We start from the raw sequence: 25,716 nt of genomic DNA on the forward strand, positions 1-25,716 counted from the left end.
AAATCAAATCAATGCGACCACTGACATTACAGCTGGGTCATGTTATAGAGAGGTACATTGAAATTCAAAGGTCAGCACAAATGGTCAAAATCCGACATTTTCTCACATTCCTGCCCGATCACAGCTCAGAAAATGACAATGACCAGCCTCATCTCGTTGTTCAGTTTGACATAGACAAGTGCACCAAGAAGAAGAGCCACATTTCTCTAAAGAACTTGCCCAGGGCTGCTGAAAGCTGAAAAATAACCAATCTCACAGTTTGGGGCTTTTTACCCGTGAATCTTCACTTTGCGACTAAACTAATCACAGCAGTGCCAAATTTTCTTGGTAACTGAATGTGGATGCCAGCGCCCTACAAGCAAACCAAAAATCAAATCAATGCGACCACTGACATTGCAGCTGGGTCATGTTATAGAGAGGTACATTGAAATTCAAAGGTCAGCACAAATGGTCAAAATCCCACATTTTCTCACCTTCCTGCCCGTTCACAGCTCAGAAAATGACAATGACCAGCCTCATCTTGTTGTGCAGCTGGACATAGACAAGTGAACCAAGAAAAAGAGCCACATTTCTCTAAAGAACTTGCTCAGGGCTGCTGAAAGCTGAAAAATAACTAATCTCACAGTTTGGGGCGTTTTACCCGTGAATCTTCACTTTGCGACTAAACTATTCACAGCAGTGCCAAATTTTTTGGGTCACTGAATGTGGGTGCCAGCGCCCTACAAGCAAACCAAAAATCAAATCAATGCTACCACTGACATTACAGCTGGGTCATGTTATAGAGAGGTACATTGAAATTCAAAGGTCAGCACAAATGGTCAAAATCCGACATTTTCTCACATTCCTGCCCGATTACAGCTCAGAAAATGACAATGACCAGCCTCATCTCGTTGTTCAGTTTGACATAGACAAGTGCACCAAGAAGAAGAGCCACATTTCTCTAAAGAACTTGCCCAGGGCTGCTGAAAGCTGAAAAATAACCAATCTCACAGTTTGGGGCTTTTTACCCGTGAATCTTCACTTTGCGACTAAACTATTCACAGCAGTGCCAAATTTTCTGGGTAACTGAATGTGGATGCCAGCGCCCCACAAGCAAACCAAAAATCAAATCAATGCGACCACTGACATTGCAGCTGGGTCATGTTATAGAGAGGTACATTGAAATTCAAAGGTCAGCACAAATGGTCAAAATCCAACATTTTCTCACCTTCCTGCCCGTTCACAGCTCAGAAAATGACAATGAACAGCCTCATCTTGTTGTGCAGCTGGACATAGACAAGTGAACCAAGAAAAAGAGCCACATTTCTCTAAAGAACTTGCCCAGGGCTGCTGAAAGCTGAAAAATAACCAATCTCACAGTTTGGGGCTTTTTACCCGTGAATCTTCACTTTGCGACTAAACTATTCACAGCAGTGCCAAATTTTTTGGGTCACTGAATGTGGGTGCCAGCGCCCTACAAGCAAACCAAAAATCAAATCAATGCGACAACTGACATTACAGCTGGGTCATGTTATAGAGAGGTACATTGAAATTCAAGGTCAGCACAAATGGTCAAAATCTCACATTTTCTCACCTTCCTGCCCGTTCACAGCTCAGAAAATGACAATGACCAGCCTCATCTTGTTGTGCAGCTGGACATAGACACGTGCACCAAGAAAAAGAGCCACATTTCTCTAAAGAACTTGCCCAGGGCTGCTGAAAGCTGAAAAATAACCAATCTCACAGTTTGGGGCTTTTTACCCGTGAATCTTCACTTTGCGACTAAACTATTCACAGCAGTGCCACATTTTCTGGGTCACTGAATGTGGATGCCAGCGCCCTACAAGCAAACCAAAAATCAAATCAATGCGACCACTGACATTACAGCTGGGTCATGTTATAGAGAGGTACATTGAAATTCAAAGGTCAGCACAAATGGTCAAAATCCGACATTTTCTCACATTCCTGCCCGTTCACAGCTCAGAAAATGACAATGACCAGCCTCATCTTGTTGTGCAGCTGGACATAGACAAGTACACAAGGAAAAAGAGCCACATTTCTCTAAAGAACTTGCCCAGGGCTGCTGAAAGCTGAAAATAACCAATCTCACAGTTTGGGGCTTTTACCCGTGAATCTTCACTTTGCGACTAAACTATTCACAGCAGTGCCACATTTTCTGGGTCACTGAATGTGGATGCCAGCGCCCTACAAGCAAACCAAAAATCAAATCAATGCGACCACTGACATTACAGCTGGGTCATGTTATAGAGAGGTACATTGAAATTCAAAGGTCAGCACAAATGGTCAAAATCCGACATTTTCTCATCTTCCTGCCCGATCACAGCTCAGAAAATGACAATGACCAGCCTCATCTCGTTGTGCAGCTGGACATAGACAAGTGCACCAAGAAAAAGAGCCACATTTCTCTAAAGAACTTGCCCAGGGCTGCTGAAAGCTGAAAAATAACCAATCTCACAGTTTGGGGCTTTTTACCCGTGAATCTTCACTTTGCGACTAAACTATTAACAGCAGTGCCACATTTTCTGGGTCACTGAATGTGGATGCCAGCGCCCTACAAGCAAACCAAAAATCAAATCAATGCGACCACTGACATTACAGCTGGGTCATGTTATAGAGAGGTAAAATGAAATTCAAAGGTCAGCACAAATGGTCAAAATCCGACATTTTCTCACCTTCCTGCCCGTTCACAGCTCAGAAAATGACAATGACCAGCCTCATCTTGTTGTGCAGCTGGACATAGACAAGTGCACCAAGAAAAAAAGCCACATTTCTCTAAAGAACTTGCCCAGGGCTGCTAAAAGCTGAAAAATAACCAATCTCACAGTTTGGGGCTTTTTACCCGTGAATCTTCACTTTGCGACTAAACTATTCACAGCAGTGCCAAATTTTTTGGGTCACTGAATGTGGGTGCCAGCGCCCTACAAGCAAACCAAAAATCAAATCAATGCTACCACTGACATTACAGCTGGGTCATGTTATAGAGAGGTACATTGAAATTCAAAGGTCAGCACAAATGGTCAAAATCCGACATTTTCTCACATTCCTGCCCGATTACAGCTCAGAAAATGACAATGACCAGCCTCATCTCGTTGTTCAGTTTGACATAGACAAGTGCACCAAGAAGAAGAGCCACATTTCTCTAAAGAACTTGCCCAGGGCTGCTGAAAGCTGAAAAATAACCAATCTCACAGTTTGGGGCTTTTTACCCGTGAATCTTCACTTTGCGACTAAACTATTCACAGCAGTGCCAAATTTTCTGGGTAACTGAATGTGGATGCCAGCGCCCCACAAGCAAACCAAAAATCAAATCAATGCGACCACTGACATTGCAGCTGGGTCATGTTATAGAGAGGTACATTGAAATTCAAAGGTCAGCACAAATGGTCAAAATCCAACATTTTCTCACCTTCCTGCCCGTTCACAGCTCAGAAAATGACAATGAACAGCCTCATCTTGTTGTGCAGCTGGACATAGACAAGTGAACCAAGAAAAAGAGCCACATTTCTCTAAAGAACTTGCCCAGGGCTGCTGAAAGCTGAAAAATAACCAATCTCACAGTTTGGGGCTTTTTACCCGTGAATCTTCACTTTGCGACTAAACTATTCACAGCAGTGCCAAATTTTTTGGGTCACTGAATGTGGGTGCCAGCGCCCTACAACCAAACCAAAAATCAAATCAATGCGACCACTGACATTACAGCTGGGTCATGTTATAGAGAGGTACATTGAAATTCAAAGGTCAGCACAAATGGTCAAAATCCGACATTTTCTCACCTTCCTGCCCGTTCACAGCTCAGAAAATGACAATGACCAGCCTCATCTCGTTGTGCAGCTGGACATAGACAAGTGCACCAAGAAAAAGAGGCACATTTCTCTAAAGAACTTGCCCAGGACTGCTGAAAGCTGAAAAATAACCAATCTCACAGTTTGGGGCTTTTTACCCGTGAATCTTCACTTTGCGACTAAACTATTCACAGCAGTGCCACATTTTCTGGGTCACTGAATGTGGATGCCAGCGCCCTACAAGCAAACAAAAAATCAAATCAATGCGACCACTGACATTACAGCTGGGTCATGTTATAGAGAGGTACATTGAAATTCAAAGGTCAGCACAAATGGTCAAAATCCGACATTTTCTCACATTCCTGCCCGATCACAGCTCAGAAAATGACAATGACCAGCCTCATCTCGTTGTTCAGTTTGACATAGACAAGTGCACCAAGAAGAAGAGCCACATTTCTCTAAAGAACTTGCCCAGGGCTGCTGAAAGCTGAAAAATAACCAATCTCACAGTTTGGGGCTTTTTACCCGTGAATCTTCACTTTGCGACTAAACTAATCACAGCAGTGCCAAATTTTCTTGGTAACTGAATGTGGATGCCAGCGCCCTACAAGCAAACCAAAAATCAAATCAATGCGACCACTGACATTGCAGCTGGGTCATGTTATAGAGAGGTACATTGAAATTCAAAGGTCAGCACAAATGGTCAAAATCCCACATTTTCTCACCTTCCTGCCCGTTCACAGCTCAGAAAATGACAATGACCAGCCTCATCTTGTTGTGCAGCTGGACATAGACAAGTGAACCAAGAAAAAGAGCCACATTTCTCTAAAGAACTTGCTCAGGGCTGCTGAAAGCTGAAAAATAACTAATCTCACAGTTTGGGGCGTTTTACCCGTGAATCTTCACTTTGCGACTAAACTATTCACAGCAGTGCCAAATTTTTTGGGTCACTGAATGTGGGTGCCAGCGCCCTACAAGCAAACCAAAAATCAAATCAATGCTACCACTGACATTACAGCTGGGTCATGTTATAGAGAGGTACATTGAAATTCAAAGGTCAGCACAAATGGTCAAAATCCGACATTTTCTCACATTCCTGCCCGATTACAGCTCAGAAAATGACAATGACCAGCCTCATCTCGTTGTTCAGTTTGACATAGACAAGTGCACCAAGAAGAAGAGCCACATTTCTCTAAAGAACTTGCCCAGGGCTGCTGAAAGCTGAAAAATAACCAATCTCACAGTTTGGGGCTTTTTACCCGTGAATCTTCACTTTGCGACTAAACTATTCACAGCAGTGCCAAATTTTCTGGGTAACTGAATGTGGATGCCAGCGCCCCACAAGCAAACCAAAAATCAAATCAATGCGACCACTGACATTGCAGCTGGGTCATGTTATAGAGAGGTACATTGAAATTCAAAGGTCAGCACAAATGGTCAAAATCCAACATTTTCTCACCTTCCTGCCCGTTCACAGCTCAGAAAATGACAATGAACAGCCTCATCTTGTTGTGCAGCTGGACATAGACAAGTGAACCAAGAAAAAGAGCCACATTTCTCTAAAGAACTTGCCCAGGGCTGCTGAAAGCTGAAAAATAACCAATCTCACAGTTTGGGGCTTTTTACCCGTGAATCTTCACTTTGCGACTAAACTATTCACAGCAGTGCCAAATTTTTTGGGTCACTGAATGTGGGTGCCAGCGCCCTACAACCAAACCAAAAATCAAATCAATGCGACCACTGACATTACAGCTGGGTCATGTTATAGAGAGGTACATTGAAATTCAAAGGTCAGCACAAATGGTCAAAATCCGACATTTTCTCACCTTCCTGCCCGTTCACAGCTCAGAAAATGACAATGACCAGCCTCATCTCGTTGTGCAGCTGGACATAGACAAGTGCACCAAGAAAAAGAGGCACATTTCTCTAAAGAACTTGCCCAGGACTGCTGAAAGCTGAAAAATAACCAATCTCACAGTTTGGGGCTTTTTACCCGTGAATCTTCACTTTGCGACTAAACTATTCACAGCAGTGCCACATTTTCTGGGTCACTGAATGTGGATGCCAGCGCCCTACAAGCAAACAAAAAATCAAATCAATGCGACCACTGACATTACAGCTGGGTCATGTTATAGAGAGGTACATTGAAATTCAAAGGTCAGCACAAATGGTCAAAATCCGACATTTTCTCACATTCCTGCCCGATCACAGCTCAGAAAATGACAATGACCAGCCTCATCTCGTTGTTCAGTTTGACATAGACAAGTGCACCAAGAAGAAGAGCCACATTTCTCTAAAGAACTTGCCCAGGGCTGCTGAAAGCTGAAAAATAACCAATCTCACAGTTTGGGGCTTTTTACCCGTGAATCTTCACTTTGCGACTAAACTAATCACAGCAGTGCCAAATTTTCTTGGTAACTGAATGTGGATGCCAGCGCCCTACAAGCAAACCAAAAATCAAATCAATGCGACCACTGACATTGCAGCTGGGTCATGTTATAGAGAGGTACATTGAAATTCAAAGGTCAGCACAAATGGTCAAAATCCCACATTTTCTCACCTTCCTGCCCGTTCACAGCTCAGAAAATGACAATGACCAGCCTCATCTTGTTGTGCAGCTGGACATAGACAAGTGAACCAAGAAAAAGAGCCACATTTCTCTAAAGAACTTGCTCAGGGCTGCTGAAAGCTGAAAAATAACTAATCTCACAGTTTGGGGCGTTTTACCCGTGAATCTTCACTTTGCGACTAAACTATTCACAGCAGTGCCAAATTTTTTGGGTCACTGAATGTGGGTGCCAGCGCCCTACAACCAAACCAAAAATCAAATCAATGCGACCACTGACATTACAGCTGGGTCATGTTATAGAGAGGTACATTGAAATTCAAAGGTCAGCACAAATGGTCAAAATCCGACATTTTCTCACCTTCCTGCCCGTTCACAGCCCAGAAAATGACAATGACCAGCCTCATCTCGTTGTGCAGCTGGACATACACAAGTGCACCAAGAAAAAGAGCTAAATTTCTCTAAAGAACTTGCCCAGGGCTGCTGAAAGCTGAAAATAACCAATCTCACAGTTTGGGGCTTTTACCCGTGAATCTTCACTTTGCGACTAAACTATTCACAGCAGTGCCACATTTTCTGGGTCACTGAATGTGGATGCCAGCGCCCTACAAGCAAACCAAAAATCAAATCAATGCGACCACTGACATTACAGCTGAGTCATGTTATAGAGAGGTACATTGAAATTCAAAGGTCAGCACAAATGGTCAAAATCCGACATTTTCTCACCTTCCTGCCCGTTCACAGCTCAGAAAATGACAATGAACAGCCTCATCTTGTTGTGCAGCTGGACATAGACCAGTGCACCAAGAAAAAGAGCCACATTTCTCTAAAGAACTTGCCCAGGGCTGCTGAAAGCTGAAAAATAACCAATCTCACAGTTTGGGGCTTTTTACCCATGAATCTTCACTTTGCGACTAAACTATTCACAGCAGTGCCACATTTTCTGGGTCACTGAATGTGGGTGCCAGCGCCTCACAAGCAAACCAAAAATCAAATCAATGGGACCACTGACATTACAGCTGGCTCATGTTATAGAGAGGTACATTGAAATTCAAAGGTCAGCACAAATGCTCAAAATCCGACATTTTCTCACCTTCCTGCCCGTTCACAGCTCAGAAAATGACAATGACCAGCCTCATCTCGTTGTGCAGCTGGACATAGACAAGTGCACCAAGAAAAAGAGCCACATTTCTCTAAAGAACTTGCCCAGGGCTGCTGAAAGCTGAAAAATTACCAATCTCACAGTTTGGGGCTTTTTACCCGTGAATCTTTACTTTGCGACTAAACTATTCACAGCAGTGCCACATTTTCTGGGTCACTGAATGTGGATGCCAGCGCCCTACAAGCAAACCAAAAATCAAATCAATGCTACCACTGACATTACAGCTGGGTCATGTTATAGAGAGGTACATTGAAATTCAAAGGTCAGCACAAATGGTCAAAATCCGACATTTTCTCACATTCCTGCCCGTTCACAGCTCAGAAAATGACAATGACCAGCCTCATCTCGTTGTGCAGCTGAACATAGACAAGTGCACCAAGAAAAAGAGCCACATCTCTCTAAAGAACTTGCCCAGGGCTGCTGAAAGCTGAAAAATAACCAATCTCACAGTTTGGGGCTTTTTACCCGTGAATCTTCACTTTGCGACTAAACTATTCAGTGCCACATTTTCTGGTTCACTGAATGTGGATGCCAGCGCCCTACAAGCAAACCAAAAATCAAATCAATGCGACCACTGATATTACAGCTGGGTCATGTTATAGAGAGGTACATTGAAATTCAAAGGTCAGCACAAATGGTCAAAATCCGACATTTTCTCACCTTCCTGCCCGTTCACAGCTCAGAAAATGACAATGACCAGCCTCATCTCGTTGTGCAGCTGGACATAGACAAGTGCACCAAGAAAAAGAGCCACATTTCTCTAAAGAACTTGCCCAGGGCTGCTGAAAGCTGAAAATAACAAATCTCACAGTTTGGGGCTTTTTACCCGTGAATCTTCACTTTGCGACTAAACTATTCACAGCAGTGCCAAATTTTTTGGGTCACTGAATGTGGGTGCCAGCGCCCTACAAGCAAACCAAAAATCAAATCAATGCGACCACTGACATTACAGCTGGGTCATGTTATAGAGAGGTACATTGAAATTCAAAGGTCAGCACAAATGGTCAAAATCCGACATTTTCTCACCTTCCTGCCCGTTCACAGCTCAGAAAATGACAATGACCAGCCTCATCTTGTTGTGCAGCTGGACATAGACAAGTGAACCAAGAAAAAGAGCCACATTTCTCTAAAGAACTTGCCCAGGGCTGCTGAAAGCTGAAAAATAACCAATCTCACAGTTTGGGGCTTTTTACCCGTGAATCTTCACTTTGCGACTAAACTATTAACAGCAGTGCCACATTTTCTGGTTCACTGAATGTGGATGCCAGCGCCCTACAAGCAAACCAAAAATGAAATCAATGCGACCACTGACATTACAGCTGGGTCATGTTATAGAGAGGTACATTGAAATTCAATGGTCAGCACAAATGGTCAAAATCCGACATTTTCTCACCTTCCTGCCCGTTCACAGCTCAGAAAATGACAATGACCAGCCTCATCTCGTTGTGCAGCTGGACATAGACAAGTGCACCAAGAAAAAGAGCCACATTTCTCTAAAGAACTTGCCCAGGGCTGCTGAAAGCTGAAAATAACAAATCTCACAGTTTGGGGCTTTTTACCCGTGAATCTTCACTTTGCGACTAAACTATTCACAGCAGTGCCAAATTTTTTGGGTCACTGAATGTGGGTGCCAGCGCCCTACAAGCAAACCAAAAATCAAATCAATGCGACCACTGACATTACAGCTGGGTCATGTTATAGAGAGGTACATTGAAATTCAAAGGTCAGCACAAATGGTCAAAATCCGACATTTTCTCACCTTCCTGCCCGTTCACAGCTCAGAAAATGACAATGACCAGCCTCATCTTGTTGTGCAGCTGGACATAGACAAGTGAACCAAGAAAAAGAGCCACATTTCTCTAAAGAACTTGCCCAGGGCTGCTGAAAGCTGAAAAATAACCAATCTCACAGTTTGGGGCTTTTTACCCGTGAATCTTCACTTTGCGACTAAACTATTAACAGCAGTGCCACATTTTCTGGTTCACTGAATGTGGATGCCAGCGCCCTACAAGCAAACCAAAAATGAAATCAATGCGACCACTGACATTACAGCTGGGTCATGTTATAGAGAGGTACATTGAAATTAAATGGTCAGCACAAATGGTCAAAATCCGACATTTTCTCACCTTCCTGCCCGTTCACAGCTCAGAAAATGACAATGACCAGCCTCATCTCGTTGTGCAGCTGGACATACACAAGTGCACCAAGAAAAAGAGCCACATTTCTCTAAAGAACTTGCCCAGGGCTGCTGAAAGCTGAAAAATAACCAATCTCACAGTTTGGGGCTTTTTACCCGTGAATCTTCACTTTGCGACTAAACTATTCACAGCAGTGCCATATTTTCTGGGTCACTGAATGTGGGTGTCAGCGCTCTACATGCAAACCAAAAATCAAATCAATGCGACCACTGACATTACAGCTGGGTCATGTTATAGAGAGGTACATTGAAATTCAAAGGTCAGCACAAATGGTCGAAATCCGACATTTTCTCACCTTCCTGCCCGTTCACAGCTCAGAAAATGACAATGACCAGCCTCATCTTGTTGTGCAGCTGGACATAGACAAGTGCACCAAGAAAAAGAGCCACATTTCTCTAAAGAACTTGCCCAGGGCTGCTGAAAGCTGAAAAATTACCAATCTCACAGTTTGGGGCTTTTTACCCGTGAATCTTCACTTTGCGACTAAACTATTCACAGCAGTGCCACACTTTCTGGGTCACTGAATGTGGATGCCAGCGCCCTACAAGCAAACCAAAAATCAAATCAATGCGACCACTGACATTACAGCTGGGTCATGTTATAGAGAGGTACATTGAAATTCAAAGGTCAGCACAAATGGTCAAAATCCGACATTTTCTCACCTTCCTACCCGTTCACAGCTCAGAAAATGACAATGACCAGCCTCATCTTGTTGTGCAGCTGAACATAGACACGTGCACCAAGAAAAAGAGCCACATTTCTCTAAAGAACTTGCCCAGGGCTGCTGAAAGCTGAAAAATAACCAATCTCACAGTTTGGGGCTTTTTACCCGTGAATCTTCACTTTGCGACTAAACTATTCACAGCAATGCCACATTTTCTGGGTCACTGAATGTGGATGCCAGCGCCCTACAAGCAAACCAAAAATCAAATCAATGCGACCACTGACATTACAGCTGGGTCATGTTATAGAGAGGTACATTGAAATTCAAAGGTCAGCACAAATGGTCAAAATCCGACATTTTCTCACCTTCCTGCCCGTTCACAGCTCAGAAAATGACAACGACCAGCCTCATCTTGTTGTGCAGCTCGACATAGACAAGTGCATCAAGAAAAAGAGCCACATTTCTCTAAAGAACTTGCCCAGGGCTGCTGAAAGCTGAAAAATAACCAATCTCACAGTTTGGGGCTTTTTACCCGTGAATCTTCACTTTGCGACTAAACTATTCACAGCAGTGCCAAATTTTTTGGGTCACTGAATGTGGGTGCCAGCGCCCTACAAGCAAACCAAAAATCAAATCAATGCGACAACTGACATTACAGCTGGGTCATGTTATAGAGAGGTACATTGAAATTCAAGGTCAGCACAAATGGTCAAAATCTCACATTTTCTCACCTTCCTGCCCGTTCACAGCTCAGAAAATGACAATGACCAGCCTCATCTTGTTGTGCAGCTGGACATAGACACGTGCACCAAGAAAAAGAGCCACATTTCTCTAAAGAACTTGCCCAGGGCTGCTGAAAGCTGAAAAATAACCAATCTCACAGTTTGGGGCTTTTTACCCGTGAATCTTCACTTTGCGACTAAACTATTCACAGCAATGCCACATTTTCTGGGTCACTGAATGTGGATGCCAGCGCCCTACAAGCAAACCAAAAATCAAATCAATGCGACCACTGACATTACAGCTGGGTCATGTTATAGAGAGGTACATTGAAATTCAAAGGTCAGCACAAATGGTCAAAATCCGACATTTTCTCACCTTCCTGCCCGTTCACAGCTCAGAAAATGACAACGACCAGCCTCATCTTGTTGTGCAGCTCGACATAGACAAGTGCATCAAGAAAAAGAGCCACATTTCTCTAAAGAACTTGCCCAGGGCTGCTGAAAGCTGAAAAATAACCAATCTCACAGTTTGGGGCTTTTTACCCGTGAATCTTCACTTTGCGACTAAACTATTCACAGCAGTGCCAAATTTTTTGGGTCACTGAATGTGGGTGCCAGCGCCCTACAAGCAAACCAAAAATCAAATCAATGCGACAACTGACATTACAGCTGGGTCATGTTATAGAGAGGTACATTGAAATTCAAGGTCAGCACAAATGGTCAAAATCTCAAATTTTCTCACCTTCCTGCCCGTTCACAGCTCAGAAAATGACAATGACCAGCCTCATCTTGTTGTGCAGCTGGACATAGACACGTGCACCAAGAAAAAGAGCCACATTTCTCTAAAGAACTTGCCCAGGGCTGCTGAAAGCTGAAAAATAACCAATCTCACAGTTTGGGGCTTTTTACCCGTGAATCTTCACTTTGCGACTAAACTATTCACAGCAGTGCCACATTTTCTGGGTCACTGAATGTGGATGCCAGCGCCCTACAAGCAAACCAAAAATCAAATCAATGCGACCACTGACATTACAGCTGGGTCATGTTATAGAGAGGTACATTGAAATTCAAAGGTCAGCACAAATGGTCAAAATCCGACATTTTCTCACATTCCTGCCCGTTCACAGCTCAGAAAATGACAATGACCAGCCTCATCTTGTTGTGCAGCTGGACATAGACAAGTACACAAGGAAAAAGAGCCACATTTCTCTAAAGAACTTGCCCAGGGCTGCTGAAAGCTGAAAATAACCAATCTCACAGTTTGGGGCTTTTACCCGTGAATCTTCACTTTGCGACTAAACTATTCACAGCAGTGCCACATTTTCTGGGTCACTGAATGTGGATGCCAGCGCCCTACAAGCAAACCAAAAATCAAATCAATGCGACCACTGACATTACAGCTGGGTCATGTTATAGAGAGGTACATTGAAATTCAAAGGTCAGCACAAATGGTCAAAATCCGACATTTTCTCATCTTCCTGCCCGATCACAGCTCAGAAAATGACAATGACCAGCCTCATCTCGTTGTGCAGCTGGACATAGACAAGTGCACCAAGAAAAAGAGCCACATTTCTCTAAAGAACTTGCCCAGGGCTGCTGAAAGCTGAAAAATAACCAATCTCACAGTTTGGGGCTTTTTACCCGTGAATCTTCACTTTGCGACTAAACTATTAACAGCAGTGCCACATTTTCTGGGTCACTGAATGTGGATGCCAGCGCCCTACAAGCAAACCAAAAATCAAATCAATGCGACCACTGACATTACAGCTGGGTCATGTTATAGAGAGGTAAAATGAAATTCAAAGGTCAGCACAAATGGTCAAAATCCGACATTTTCTCACCTTCCTGCCCGTTCACAGCTCAGAAAATGACAATGACCAGCCTCATCTTGTTGTGCAGCTGGACATAGACAAGTGCACCAAGAAAAAAAGCCACATTTCTCTAAAGAACTTGCCCAGGGCTGCTAAAAGCTGAAAAATAACCAATCTCACAGTTTGGGGCTTTTTACCCGTGAATCTTCACTTTGCGACTAAACTATTCACAGCAGTGCCAAATTTTTTGGGTCACTGAATGTGGGTGCCAGCGCCCTACAAGCAAACCAAAAATCAAATCAATGCTACCACTGACATTACAGCTGGGTCATGTTATAGAGAGGTACATTGAAATTCAAAGGTCAGCACAAATGGTCAAAATCCGACATTTTCTCACATTCCTGCCCGATTACAGCTCAGAAAATGACAATGACCAGCCTCATCTCGTTGTTCAGTTTGACATAGACAAGTGCACCAAGAAGAAGAGCCACATTTCTCTAAAGAACTTGCCCAGGGCTGCTGAAAGCTGAAAAATAACCAATCTCACAGTTTGGGGCTTTTTACCCGTGAATCTTCACTTTGCGACTAAACTATTCACAGCAGTGCCAAATTTTCTGGGTAACTGAATGTGGATGCCAGCGCCCCACAAGCAAACCAAAAATCAAATCAATGCGACCACTGACATTGCAGCTGGGTCATGTTATAGAGAGGTACATTGAAATTCAAAGGTCAGCACAAATGGTCAAAATCCAACATTTTCTCACCTTCCTGCCCGTTCACAGCTCAGAAAATGACAATGAACAGCCTCATCTTGTTGTGCAGCTGGACATAGACAAGTGAACCAAGAAAAAGAGCCACATTTCTCTAAAGAACTTGCCCAGGGCTGCTGAAAGCTGAAAAATAACCAATCTCACAGTTTGGGGCTTTTTACCCGTGAATCTTCACTTTGCGACTAAACTATTCACAGCAGTGCCAAATTTTTTGGGTCACTGAATGTGGGTGCCAGCGCCCTACAACCAAACCAAAAATCAAATCAATGCGACCACTGACATTACAGCTGGGTCATGTTATAGAGAGGTACATTGAAATTCAAAGGTCAGCACAAATGGTCAAAATCCGACATTTTCTCACCTTCCTGCCCGTTCACAGCTCAGAAAATGACAATGACCAGCCTCATCTCGTTGTGCAGCTGGACATAGACAAGTGCACCAAGAAAAAGAGGCACATTTCTCTAAAGAACTTGCCCAGGACTGCTGAAAGCTGAAAAATAACCAATCTCACAGTTTGGGGCTTTTTACCCGTGAATCTTCACTTTGCGACTAAACTATTCACAGCAGTGCCACATTTTCTGGGTCACTGAATGTGGATGCCAGCGCCCTACAAGCAAACAAAAAATCAAATCAATGCGACCACTGACATTACAGCTGGGTCATGTTATAGAGAGGTACATTGAAATTCAAAGGTCAGCACAAATGGTCAAAATCCGACATTTTCTCACATTCCTGCCCGATCACAGCTCAGAAAATGACAATGACCAGCCTCATCTCGTTGTTCAGTTTGACATAGACAAGTGCACCAAGAAGAAGAGCCACATTTCTCTAAAGAACTTGCCCAGGGCTGCTGAAAGCTGAAAAATAACCAATCTCACAGTTTGGGGCTTTTTACCCGTGAATCTTCACTTTGCGACTAAACTAATCACAGCAGTGCCAAATTTTCTTGGTAACTGAATGTGGATGCCAGCGCCCTACAAGCAAACCAAAAATCAAATCAATGCGACCACTGACATTGCAGCTGGGTCATGTTATAGAGAGGTACATTGAAATTCAAAGGTCAGCACAAATGGTCAAAATCCCACATTTTCTCACCTTCCTGCCCGTTCACAGCTCAGAAAATGACAATGACCAGCCTCATCTTGTTGTGCAGCTGGACATAGACAAGTGAACCAAGAAAAAGAGCCACATTTCTCTAAAGAACTTGCTCAGGGCTGCTGAAAGCTGAAAAATAACTAATCTCACAGTTTGGGGCGTTTTACCCGTGAATCTTCACTTTGCGACTAAACTATTCACAGCAGTGCCAAATTTTTTGGGTCACTGAATGTGGGTGCCAGCGCCCTACAACCAAACCAAAAATCAAATCAATGCGACCACTGACATTACAGCTGGGTCATGTTATAGAGAGGTACATTGAAATTCAAAGGTCAGCACAAATGGTCAAAATCCGACATTTTCTCACCTTCCTGCCCGTTCACAGCCCAGAAAATGACAATGACCAGCCTCATCTCGTTGTGCAGCTGGACATACACAAGTGCACCAAGAAAAAGAGCTAAATTTCTCTAAAGAACTTGCCCAGGGCTGCTGAAAGCTGAAAATAACCAATCTCACAGTTTGGGGCTTTTACCCGTGAATCTTCACTTTGCGACTAAACTATTCACAGCAGTGCCACATTTTCTGGGTCACTGAATGTGGATGCCAGCGCCCTACAAGCAAACCAAAAATCAAATCAATGCGACCACTGACATTACAGCTGAGTCATGTTATAGAGAGGTACATTGAAATTCAAAGGTCAGCACAAATGGTCAAAATCCGACATTTTCTCACCTTCCTGCCCGTTCACAGCTCAGAAAATGACAATGAACAGCCTCATCTTGTTGTGCAGCTGGACATAGACCAGTGCACCAAGAAAAAGAGCCACATTTCTCTAAAGAACTTGCCCAGGGCTGCTGAAAGCTGAAAAATAACCAATCTCACAGTTTGGGGCTTTTTATCCATGAATCTTCACTTTGCGACTAAACTATTCACAGCAGTGCCACATTTTCTGGGTCACTGAATGTGGGTGCCAGCGCCCTACAAGCAAACCAAAAATCAAATCAATGCGACCACTGACATTACAGCTGGGTCATGTTATAGAGAGGTACATTGAAATTCAAAGGTCAGCACAAATGGTCAAAATCCGACATTTTCTCACCTTCCTGCCCGTTCACAGCTCAGAAAATGACAATGACCAGCCTCATCTCGTTGTGCAGCTGGACATAGACAAGTGCACCAAGAAAAACAGCCACATTTCTCTAAAGAACTTGCCCAGGGCTGCTGAAAGCTGAAAAATTACCAATCTCACAGTTTGGGGCTTTTTACCCGTGAATCTTTACTTTGCGACTAAACTATTCACAGCAGTGCCACATTTTCTGGGTCACTGAATGTGGATGCCAGCGCCCTACAAGCAAACCAAAAATCAAATCAATGCGACCACTGACATTACAGCTGGGTCATGTTATAGAGAGGTACATTGAAATTCAAAGGTCAGCACAAATGGTCAAAATCCGACATTTTCTCACCTTCCTGCCCGTTCACAGCTCAGAAAATGACAATGACTAGCCTCATCTTGTTGTGCAGCTGGACATAGACAAGTGCATCAAGAAAAAGAGCCAAATTTCTCTAAAGAACTTGCCCAGGGCTGCTGAAAGCTGAAAAATAACCAATCTCACAGTTTGGGGCTTTTTACCCGTGAATCTTCACTTTGCGACTAAACTATTCACAGCAGTGCCACATTTTTGGGGTCACTGAATGTGGGTGCCAGCGCCCTACAAGCAAACCAAAAATCAAATCAATGCGACAACTGACATTACAGCTGGGTCATGTTATAGAGAGGTACATTGAAATTCAAAGGTCAGCACAAATGGTCAAAATCCGACATTTTCTCACCTTCCTGCCCGTTCACAGCTCAGAAAATGACAATGACCAGCCTCATCTTGTTGTGCAGCTGGACTTAGACAAGTGAACCAAGAAAAAGAGCAACATTTCTCTAAAGAACTTGCCCAGGGCTGCTGAAAGCTGAAAAATAACCAATCTCACAGTTTGGGGCTTTTTACCCGTGAATCTTCACTTTGCGACTAAACTATTCACAGCAGTGCCACATTTTCTGGGTCACTGAATGTGGATGCCAGCGCCCTACAAGCAAACCAAAAATCAAATCAATGCGACCACTGACATTACAGCTGGGTCATGTTATAGAGAGGTACATTGAAATTCAAAGGTCAGCACAAATGGTCAAAATCCGACATTTTCTCACATTCCTGCCCGTTCACAGCTCAGAAAATGACAATGACCAGCCTCATCTTCGTGTGCAGCTGGACATAGACAAGTACACAAAGAAAAAGAGTCACATTTCTTTAAAGAACTTGCCCAGGGCTGCTGAAAGCTGAAAATAACCAATCTCACAGTTTGGGGCTTTTACCCGTGAATCTTCACTTTGCGACTAAACTAGTCACAGCAGTGCCACATTTTCTGAGTCACTGAATGTGGATGCCAGCGCCCTACAAGCAAACCAAAAATCAAATCAATGCGACCACTGACATTACAGCTGGGTCATGTTATAGAGAGGTACATTGAAATTCAAAGGTCAGCACAAATGGTCAAAATCCGACATTTTCTCACCTCCCTGCCCGTTCACAGCTCAGAAAATGACAATGACCAGCCTCATCTCGTTGTGCAGCTGGACATAGACAAGTGCACCAAGAAAAAGAGCCACATCTCTCTAAAGAACTTGCCCAGGGCTGCTGAAAGCTGAAAATAACAAATCTCACAGTTTGGGGCTTTTTACCCGTGAATCTTCACTTTGCGACTAAACTATTCACAGCAGTGCCAAATTTTTTGGGTCACTGAATCTGGGTGCCAGCGCCCTACAAGCAAACCAAAAATCAAATCAATGCGACCACTGACATTACAGCTGGGTCATGTTATAGAGAGGTACATTGAAATTCAAAGGTCAGCACAAATGGTCAAAATCCGACATTTTCTCACCTTCCTGCCCGTTCACAGCTCAGAAAATGACAATGACCAGCCTCATCTTGTTGTGCAGCTGGACATAGACAAGTGCACCAAGAAATAGAGCAACATTTCTCTAAAGAACTTGCCCAGGGCTGCTGAAAGCTGAAAAATAACCAATCTCACAGTTTGGGGCTTTTTACCCGTGAATCTTCACTTTGCGACTAAACTATTCACAGCAATGCCAAATTTTTTGGGTCACTGAATGTGGGTGCCAGCGCCCTACAAGCAAACCAAAAATCAAATCAATGCTACCACTGACTTAACAGCTGGGTCATGTTATAGAGAGGTACATTGAAATTCAAAGGTCAGCACAAATGGTCAAAATCCGACAATTTCTCACATTCCTGCCCGATCACAGCTCAGAAAATGACAATGACCAGCCTCATCTCGTTGTTCAGCTTGACATAGACAAGTGCACCAAGAAGAAGAGCCACATTTCTCTAAAGAACTTGCCCAGGGCTGCTGAAAGCTGAAAAATAACCAATCTCACAGTTTGGGGCTTTTTACCCGTGAATCTTCACTTTGCGACTAAACTATTCACAGCAGTGCCAAATTTTCTGGGTAACTGAATGTGGATGCCAGCGCCCTACAACCAAACCAAAAATCAAATCAATGCGACCACTGACATTACAGCTGGGTCATGTTATAGAGAGGTACATTGAAATTCAAAGGTCAGCACAAATGGTCAAAATCCGACATTTTCTCACCTTCCTGCCCGTTCACAGCTCAGAAAATAACAATGACCAGCCTCATCTTGTTGTGCAGCTGGACATAGACAAGTGAACCAAGAAAAAGAGCCACATTTCTCTAAAGAACTTGCCCAGGGCTGCTGAAAGCTGAAAAATAACCAATCTCACAGTTTGGGGCTTTTTACTAGAGAATCTTCACTTTGCGACTAAACTATTCACAGCAGTGCCACATTTTCTGGTTCACTGAATGTGGATGCCAGCGCCCTACAAGCAAACCAAAAATCAAATCAATGCGACCACTGACATTACAGCTGGGTCATGTTATAGAGAGGTACATTGAAATTCAATGGTCAACACAAATGGTCAAAATCCGACATTTTCTCACCTTCCTGCCCGTTCACAGCTCAGAAAATGACAATGACCAGCCTCATCTCGTTGTGCAGCTGGACATAGACAAGTGCACCAAGAAAAAGAGCCACATTTCTCTAAAGAACTTGCCCAGGGCTGCTGAAAGCTGAAAAATAACTAATCTCACAGTTTGGGGCTTTTTACCCGTGAATCTTCACTTTGCGACTAAACTATTCACAGCAGTGCCACATTTTCTGGGTCACTGAATGTAGGTGCCAGCGCCCTACAAGCAAACCAAAAATCAAATCAATGCGACCACTGACATTACAGCTGGGTCATGTTATAGAGAGGTACATTGAAATTCAAAGGTCAGCACAAATGGTCAAAATCCGACATTTTCTCACCTTCCTGTCCGTTCACAGCTCAGAAAATGGCAATGACCAGCCTCATCTCGTTGTGCAGCTGGACATACACAAGTGCACCAAGAAAAAGAGCCACATTTCTCTAAAGAACTTGCCCAGGGCTGCTGAAAGCTGAAAAATAACCAATCTCACAGTTTGGGGCTTTTTACTAGAGAATCTTCACTTTGCGACTAAACTATTCACAGCAGTGCCACATTTTCTGGGTCACTGAATGTAGGTGCCAGCGCCCTACAAGCAAACCAAAAATCAAATCAATGCGACCACTGACATTACAGCGGGGTCATGTTATAGAGAGGTACATTGAAATTCAAAGGTCAGCACAAATGGTCAAAATCCGACATTTTCTCACCTTCCTGCCCGTTCACAGCCCAGAAAATGACAATGACCAGCCTCATCTCGTTGTGCAGCTGGACATAGACAAGTGCACCAAGAAAAAGAGCCACATTTCTCTAAAGAACTTGCCCAGGGCTGCTGAAAGCTGAATATAACCAATCTCACAGTTTGGGGCTTTTTACCCGTGAATCTTCACTTTGCGACTAAACTATTCACAGCAGTGCCAAATGTTTTGGGTCACTGAATGTGGGTGCCAGCGCCCTACAAGCAAACCAAAAATCAAATCAATGCGACCTCTGACATTACAGCTGGGTCACGTTATAGAGAGGTACATTGAAATTCAAAGGTCAGCACAAATGGTCAAAATCCGACATTTTCTCACCTTCCTGCCCGTTCACAGCTCAGAAAATGACAATGACCAGCCTCATCTCGTTGTGCAGCTGGACATAGACAAGTGCACCAAGAAAAAGAGCCACATTTCTCTAAAGAACTTGCCCAGGGCTGCTGAAAGCTGAAAAATAACAAATCTCACAGTTTGGGGCTTTTTACCCGTGAATCTTCACTTTGCGACTAAACTATTCACAGCAGTGCCACATTTTCTGGGTCACTGAATGTGGATGCCAGCGCCCTACAAGCAAACCAAAAATCAAATCAATGCGACAACTGACATTACAGCTGGGTTATGTTATAGAGAGGTACATTGAAATTCAAAGGTCAGCACAAATGGTCAAAATCCGACATTTTCTCACCTTCCTGCCCGTTCACAGCTCAGAAAATGACAATGACCAGCCTCATCTCGTTCTGCAGCTGGACATAGACAAGTGCATCAAGAAAAAGAGCCACATTTCTCTAAAGAACTTGCCCAGGGCTGCTGAAAGCTGAAAAATAACCAATCTCACAGTTTGGGGCTTTTTACCCGTGAATCTTCACTTTGCGACTAAACTATTCACAGCAGTGCCACACTTTCTGGGTCACTGAATGTGGGTGCCAGCGCCCTACAAGCAAACCAAAAATCAAATCAATGCGACCACTGACATTACAGCTGGGTCATGTTATAGAGAGGTACATTGAAATTCAAAGGTCAGCACAAATGGTCAAAATCCGACATTTTCTCACCTTCCTGCCCGTTCACAGCCCAGAAAATGAAAATGACCAGCCTCATCTCGTTGTGCAGCTGGACATAGACAAGTGCACCAAGAAAAAGAGCCACATTTCTCTAAAGAACTTGCCCAGGGCTGCTGAAAGCTGAAAATAACCAATCTCACAGTTTGGGGCTTTTACCCGTGAATCTTCACTTTGCGACTAAACTATTCACAGCAGTGCCACATTTTCTGGGTCACTGAATGTGGATGCCAGCGCCCTACAAGCAAACCAAAAATCAAATCAATGCGACCACTGACATTACAGCTGGGTCATGTTATAGAGAGGTACATTGAAATTCAAAGGTCAGCACAAATGGTCAAAATCCGACATTTTCTCACCTTCCTGCCCGTTCACAGCTCAGAAAATGACAATGAACAGCCTCATCTTGTTGTGCAGCTGAACATAGACCAGTGCACCAAGAAAAAGAGCCACATTTCTCTAAAGAACTTGCCCAGGGCTGCTGAAAGCTGAAAAATAACCAATCTCACAGTTTGGGGCTTTTTACCCGTGAATCTTCACTTTGCGACTAAACTATTCACAGCAGTGCCACATTTTCTGGGTCACTGAATGTGGGTGCGAGGACCCTACAAGCAAACCAAAAATGAAATCAATGCGGGAACTGACATTACAGCTGGGTCATGTTATAGAGAGGTACATTGAAATTCAAAGGTCAGCACAAATGGTCAAAATCCGACATTTTCTCACCTTCCTGCCCGTTCACAGCTCAGAAAATGACAATGACCAGCCTCATCTCGTTGTGCAGCTGGACATAGACAAGTGCACCAAGAAAAAGAGCCACATTTCTCTAAAGAACTTGCCCAGGGCTGCTGAAAGCTGAAAATAACCAATTTCACAGTTTGGGGCTTTTACCCGTGAATCTTCACTTTGCGACTAAACTATTCACAGCAGTGCCACATTTTCTGGGTCACTGAATGTGGATGCCAGCGCCCTACAAGCAAACCAAAAATCAAATCAATGCGACCACTGACATTACAGCTGGGTCATGTTATAGAGAGGTACATTGAAATTCAATGGTCAGCACAAATGGTCAAAATCCGACATTTTCTCACCTTCCTGCCCGTTCACAGCTCAGAAAATGACAATGACCAGCCACATCTCGTTGTGCAGCTGGACATAGACAAGTGCACCAAGAAAACGAGCCACATTTCTCTAAAGAACTTGCCCAGGGCTGCTGAAAGCTGAAAAATAACCAATCTCACAGTTTGGGGCTTTTTACCCGTGAATCTTCACTTTGCGACTAAACTATTCACAGCAGTGCCACATTTTCTGGGTCACTGAATGTGGGTGCCAGCGCCCTACAAGCAAACCAAAAATGAAATCAATGCGGGAACTGACATTACAGCTGGGTCATGTTATAGAGAGGTACATTGAAATTCAAAGGTCAGCACAAATGGTCAAAATCCGACATTTTCTCACCTTCCTGCCCGTTCACAGCTCAGAAAATGACAATGACCAGCCTCATCTCGTTGTGCAGCTGGACATAGACAAGTGCACCAAGAATAAGAGCCACATTTCTCTAAAGAACTTGCCCAGGGCTGCTGAAAGCTGAAAAATAACCAATCTCACAGTTTGGGGCTTTTTACCCGTGAATCTTCACTTTGCGACTAAATAATTCACACCAGTGCCAAATTTTTGGGGTCACTGAATGTGGGTGCCAGCGCCCTACAAGCAAACCAAAAGTCAAATCAATGCGACCACTGACATTACAGCTGGGTCATGTTATAGAGAGGTACATTGAAATTCAAAGGTCAGCGCCAATGGTCAAAATCCGACATTTTCTCACCTTCCTGCCCGTTCACAGCTCAGAAAATGACAATGACCAGCCTCATCTCGTTGTGCAGCTGGACATAGACAAGTGCACCAAGAAAAAGAGCCACATTTCTCTAAAGAATTTGCCCAGGGCTGCTGAAAGCTGAAAAATAACCAATCTCACAGTTTGGGGCTTTTTACCCGTGAATCTTCACTTTGCGACTAAACTATTCACAGCAGTGCCACATTTTCTGGGTCACTGAATGTGGGTGCCAGCGCCCTACAAGCAAACCAAAAATCAAATCAATGCGACCACTGACATTACAGCTGGGTCATGTTATAAAGAGGTACATTGAAATTCAAAGGTCAGCACAAATGGTCAAAATCCGACATTTTCTCACCTTCCTGCCCGTTCACAGCCCAGAAAATGACAATGACCAGCCTCATCTCGTTGTGCAGCTGGACATAGGCAAGTGCACCAAGAAAAAGAGCCACATTTCTCTAAAGAACTTGCCCAGGGCTGCTGAAAGCTGAAAATAACCAATCTCACAGTTTGGGGCTTTTACCCGTGAATCTTCACTTTGCGACTAAACTATTCACAGCAGTGCCACATTTTCTGGTTCACTGAATGTGGATGCCAGCGCCCTACAAGCAAACCAAAAATCAAATCAATGCGACCACTGACATTACAGCTGGGTCATGTTATAGAGAGGTACATTGAAATTCAAAGGTCAGCACAAATGGTCAAAATCCCACATTTTCTCACCTTCCTGCCCGTTCACAGCTCAGAAAATGACAATGACCAGCCACATCTCGTTGTGCAGCTGGACATAGACAAGTGCACCAAGAAAAAGAGCCACATTTCTCTAAAGAACTTGCCCAGGGCTGCTGAAAGCTGAAAATAACAAATCTCACAGTTTGGGGCTTTTTACCCGTGAATCTTCACTTTGCGACTAAACTATTCACAGCAGTGCCAAAAATTTTGGGTCACTGAATGTGGGTGCCAGCGCCCTACAAGCAAACCAAAAATCAAATCAATGCGACCACTGACATTACAGCTGGGTCATGTTATAGAGAGGTACATTGAAATTCAAAGGTCAGCACAAATGGTCAAAATCCGACATTTTCTCACCTTCCTGCCCGTTCACAGCTCAGAAAATGACAATGACCAGCCTCATCTTGTTGTGCAGCTGGACATAGACAAGTGAACCAAGAAAAAGAGCCACATTTCTCTAAAGAACTTGCCCAGGGCTGCTGAAAGCTGAAAAATAACCAATCTCACAGTTTGGGGCTTTTTACCCGTGAATCTTCACTTTGCGAATAAACTATTAACAGCAGTGCCACAATTTGGTCACAATGGTCAGCACAAATGGTCAAAATCCGACATTTTCTCACCTTCCTGCCCGTTCACAGCTCAGAAAATGACAATGACCAGCCTCATCTCGTTGTGCAGCTGGACATACACAAGTGCACCAAGAAAAAGAGCCACATTTCTCTAAAGAACTTGCCCAGGGCTGCTGAAAGCTGAAAAATAACCAATCTCACAGTTTGGGGCTTTTTGCCCGTGAATCTTCACTTTGCGACTAAACTATTCACAGCAGCGCCATATTTTCTGGGTCACTGAATGTGGGTGTCAGCGCTCTACATGCAAACCAAAAATCAAATCAATGCGACCACTGACATTACAGCTGGGTCATGTTATAGAGAGGTACATTGAAATTCAAAGGTCAGCACAAATGGTCGAAATCCGACATTTTCTCACCTTGCTGCCCGTTCACAGCTCAGAAAATGACAATGACCAGCCTCATCTTGTTGTGCAGCTGGACATAGACAAGTGCACCAAGAAAAAGAGCCACATTTCTCTAAAGAACTTGCCCAGGGCTGCTGAAAGCTGAAAAATTACCAATCTCACAGTTTGGGGCTTTTTACCCGTGAATCTTCACTTTGCGACTAAACTATTCACAGCAGTGCCACATTTTCTGGGTCACTGAATGTGGATGCCAGCGCCCTACAAGCAAACCAAAAATCAAATCAATGCGACCACTGACATTACAGCTGGGTCATGTTATAGAGAGGTACATTGAAATTCAAAGGTCAGCACAAATGGTCAAAATCCGACATTTTCTCACCTTCCTGCCCGTTCACAGCTCAGAAAATGACAACGACCAGCCTCATCTTGTTGTGCAGCTGGACATAGACAAGTGCATCAAGAAAAAGAGCTAAATTTCTCTAAAGAACTTGCCCAGGGCTGCTGAAAGCTGAAAAATAACCAATCTCACAGTTTGGGGCTTTTTACCCGTGAATCTTCACTTTGCGACTAAACTATTCACAGCAGTGCCACATTTTTTGGGTCACTGAATGTGGGTGTCAGCGCTCTACATGCAAACCAAAAATCAAATCAATGCGACCACTGACATTACAGCTGGGTCATGTTATAGAGAGGTACATTGAAATTCAAAGGTCAGCACAAATGGTCGAAATCCGACATTTTCTCACCTTGCTGCCCGTTCACAGCTCAGAAAATGACAATGACCAGCCTCATCTTGTTGTGCAGCTGGACATAGACAAGTGCACCAAGAAAAAGAGCCACATTTCTCTAAAGAACTTGCCCAGGGCTGCTGAAAGCTGAAAAATTACCAATCTCACAGTTTGGGGCTTTTTACCCGTGAATCTTCACTTTGCGACTAAACTATTCACAGCAGTGCCACATTTTCTGGGTCACTGAATGTGGATGCCAGCGCCCTACAAGCAAACCAAAAATCAAATCAATGCGACCACTGACATTACAGCTGGGTCATGTTATAGAGAGGTACATTGAAATTCAAAGGTCAGCACAAATGGTCAAAATCCCACATTTTCTCACCTTCCTGCCCGTTCACAGCTCAGAAAATGACAACGACCAGCCTCATCTTGTTGTGCAGCTGGACATAGACAAGTGCATCAAGAAAAAGAGCCACATTTCTCTAAAGAACTTGCCCAGGGCTGCTGAAAGCTGAAAAATAACCAATCTCACAGTTTGGGGCTTTTTACCCGTGAATCTTCACTTTGCGACTAAACTATTCACAGCAGTGCCACATTTTTTGGGTCACTGAATGTGGGTGCCAGCGCCCTACAAGCAAACCAAAAATCAAATCAATGCGACAACTGACATTACAGCTGGGTCATGTTATAGAGAGGTACATTGAAATTCAAAGGTCAGCACAAATGGTCAAAATCTCACATTTTCTCACCTTCCTGCCCGTTCACAGCTCAGAAAATGACAATGACCAGCCTCATCTTGTTG

General features: G+C 43.7%; 1 long non-coding RNA gene across 11 annotated transcripts in view; it reads right to left on the bottom strand.

Annotated features, from left to right (window-relative positions):
• The window catches only part of LOC135811543 (uncharacterized), a 357,214-nt gene that overhangs the window by 302,901 nt on the left and 28,597 nt on the right, over positions 1-25,716 (bottom strand). The window contains exon 5 of one of the 11 annotated variants that reach the window (XR_010552646.1): positions 20,637-20,694. The exons of the other annotated variants lie outside the window; for them this stretch is intronic. This is a non-coding gene — a long non-coding RNA (uncharacterized LOC135811543). The remainder of the gene's footprint in view (positions 1-20,636; positions 20,695-25,716) is intronic. 11 annotated transcript variants of the gene reach the window in all.

The sequence above is a fragment of the Sycon ciliatum genome, chromosome 3, assembly GCF_964019385.1.
Source record: "Sycon ciliatum chromosome 3, ocSycCili1.1, whole genome shotgun sequence".
Taxonomy (NCBI): domain Eukaryota; kingdom Metazoa; phylum Porifera; class Calcarea; order Leucosolenida; family Sycettidae; genus Sycon; species Sycon ciliatum.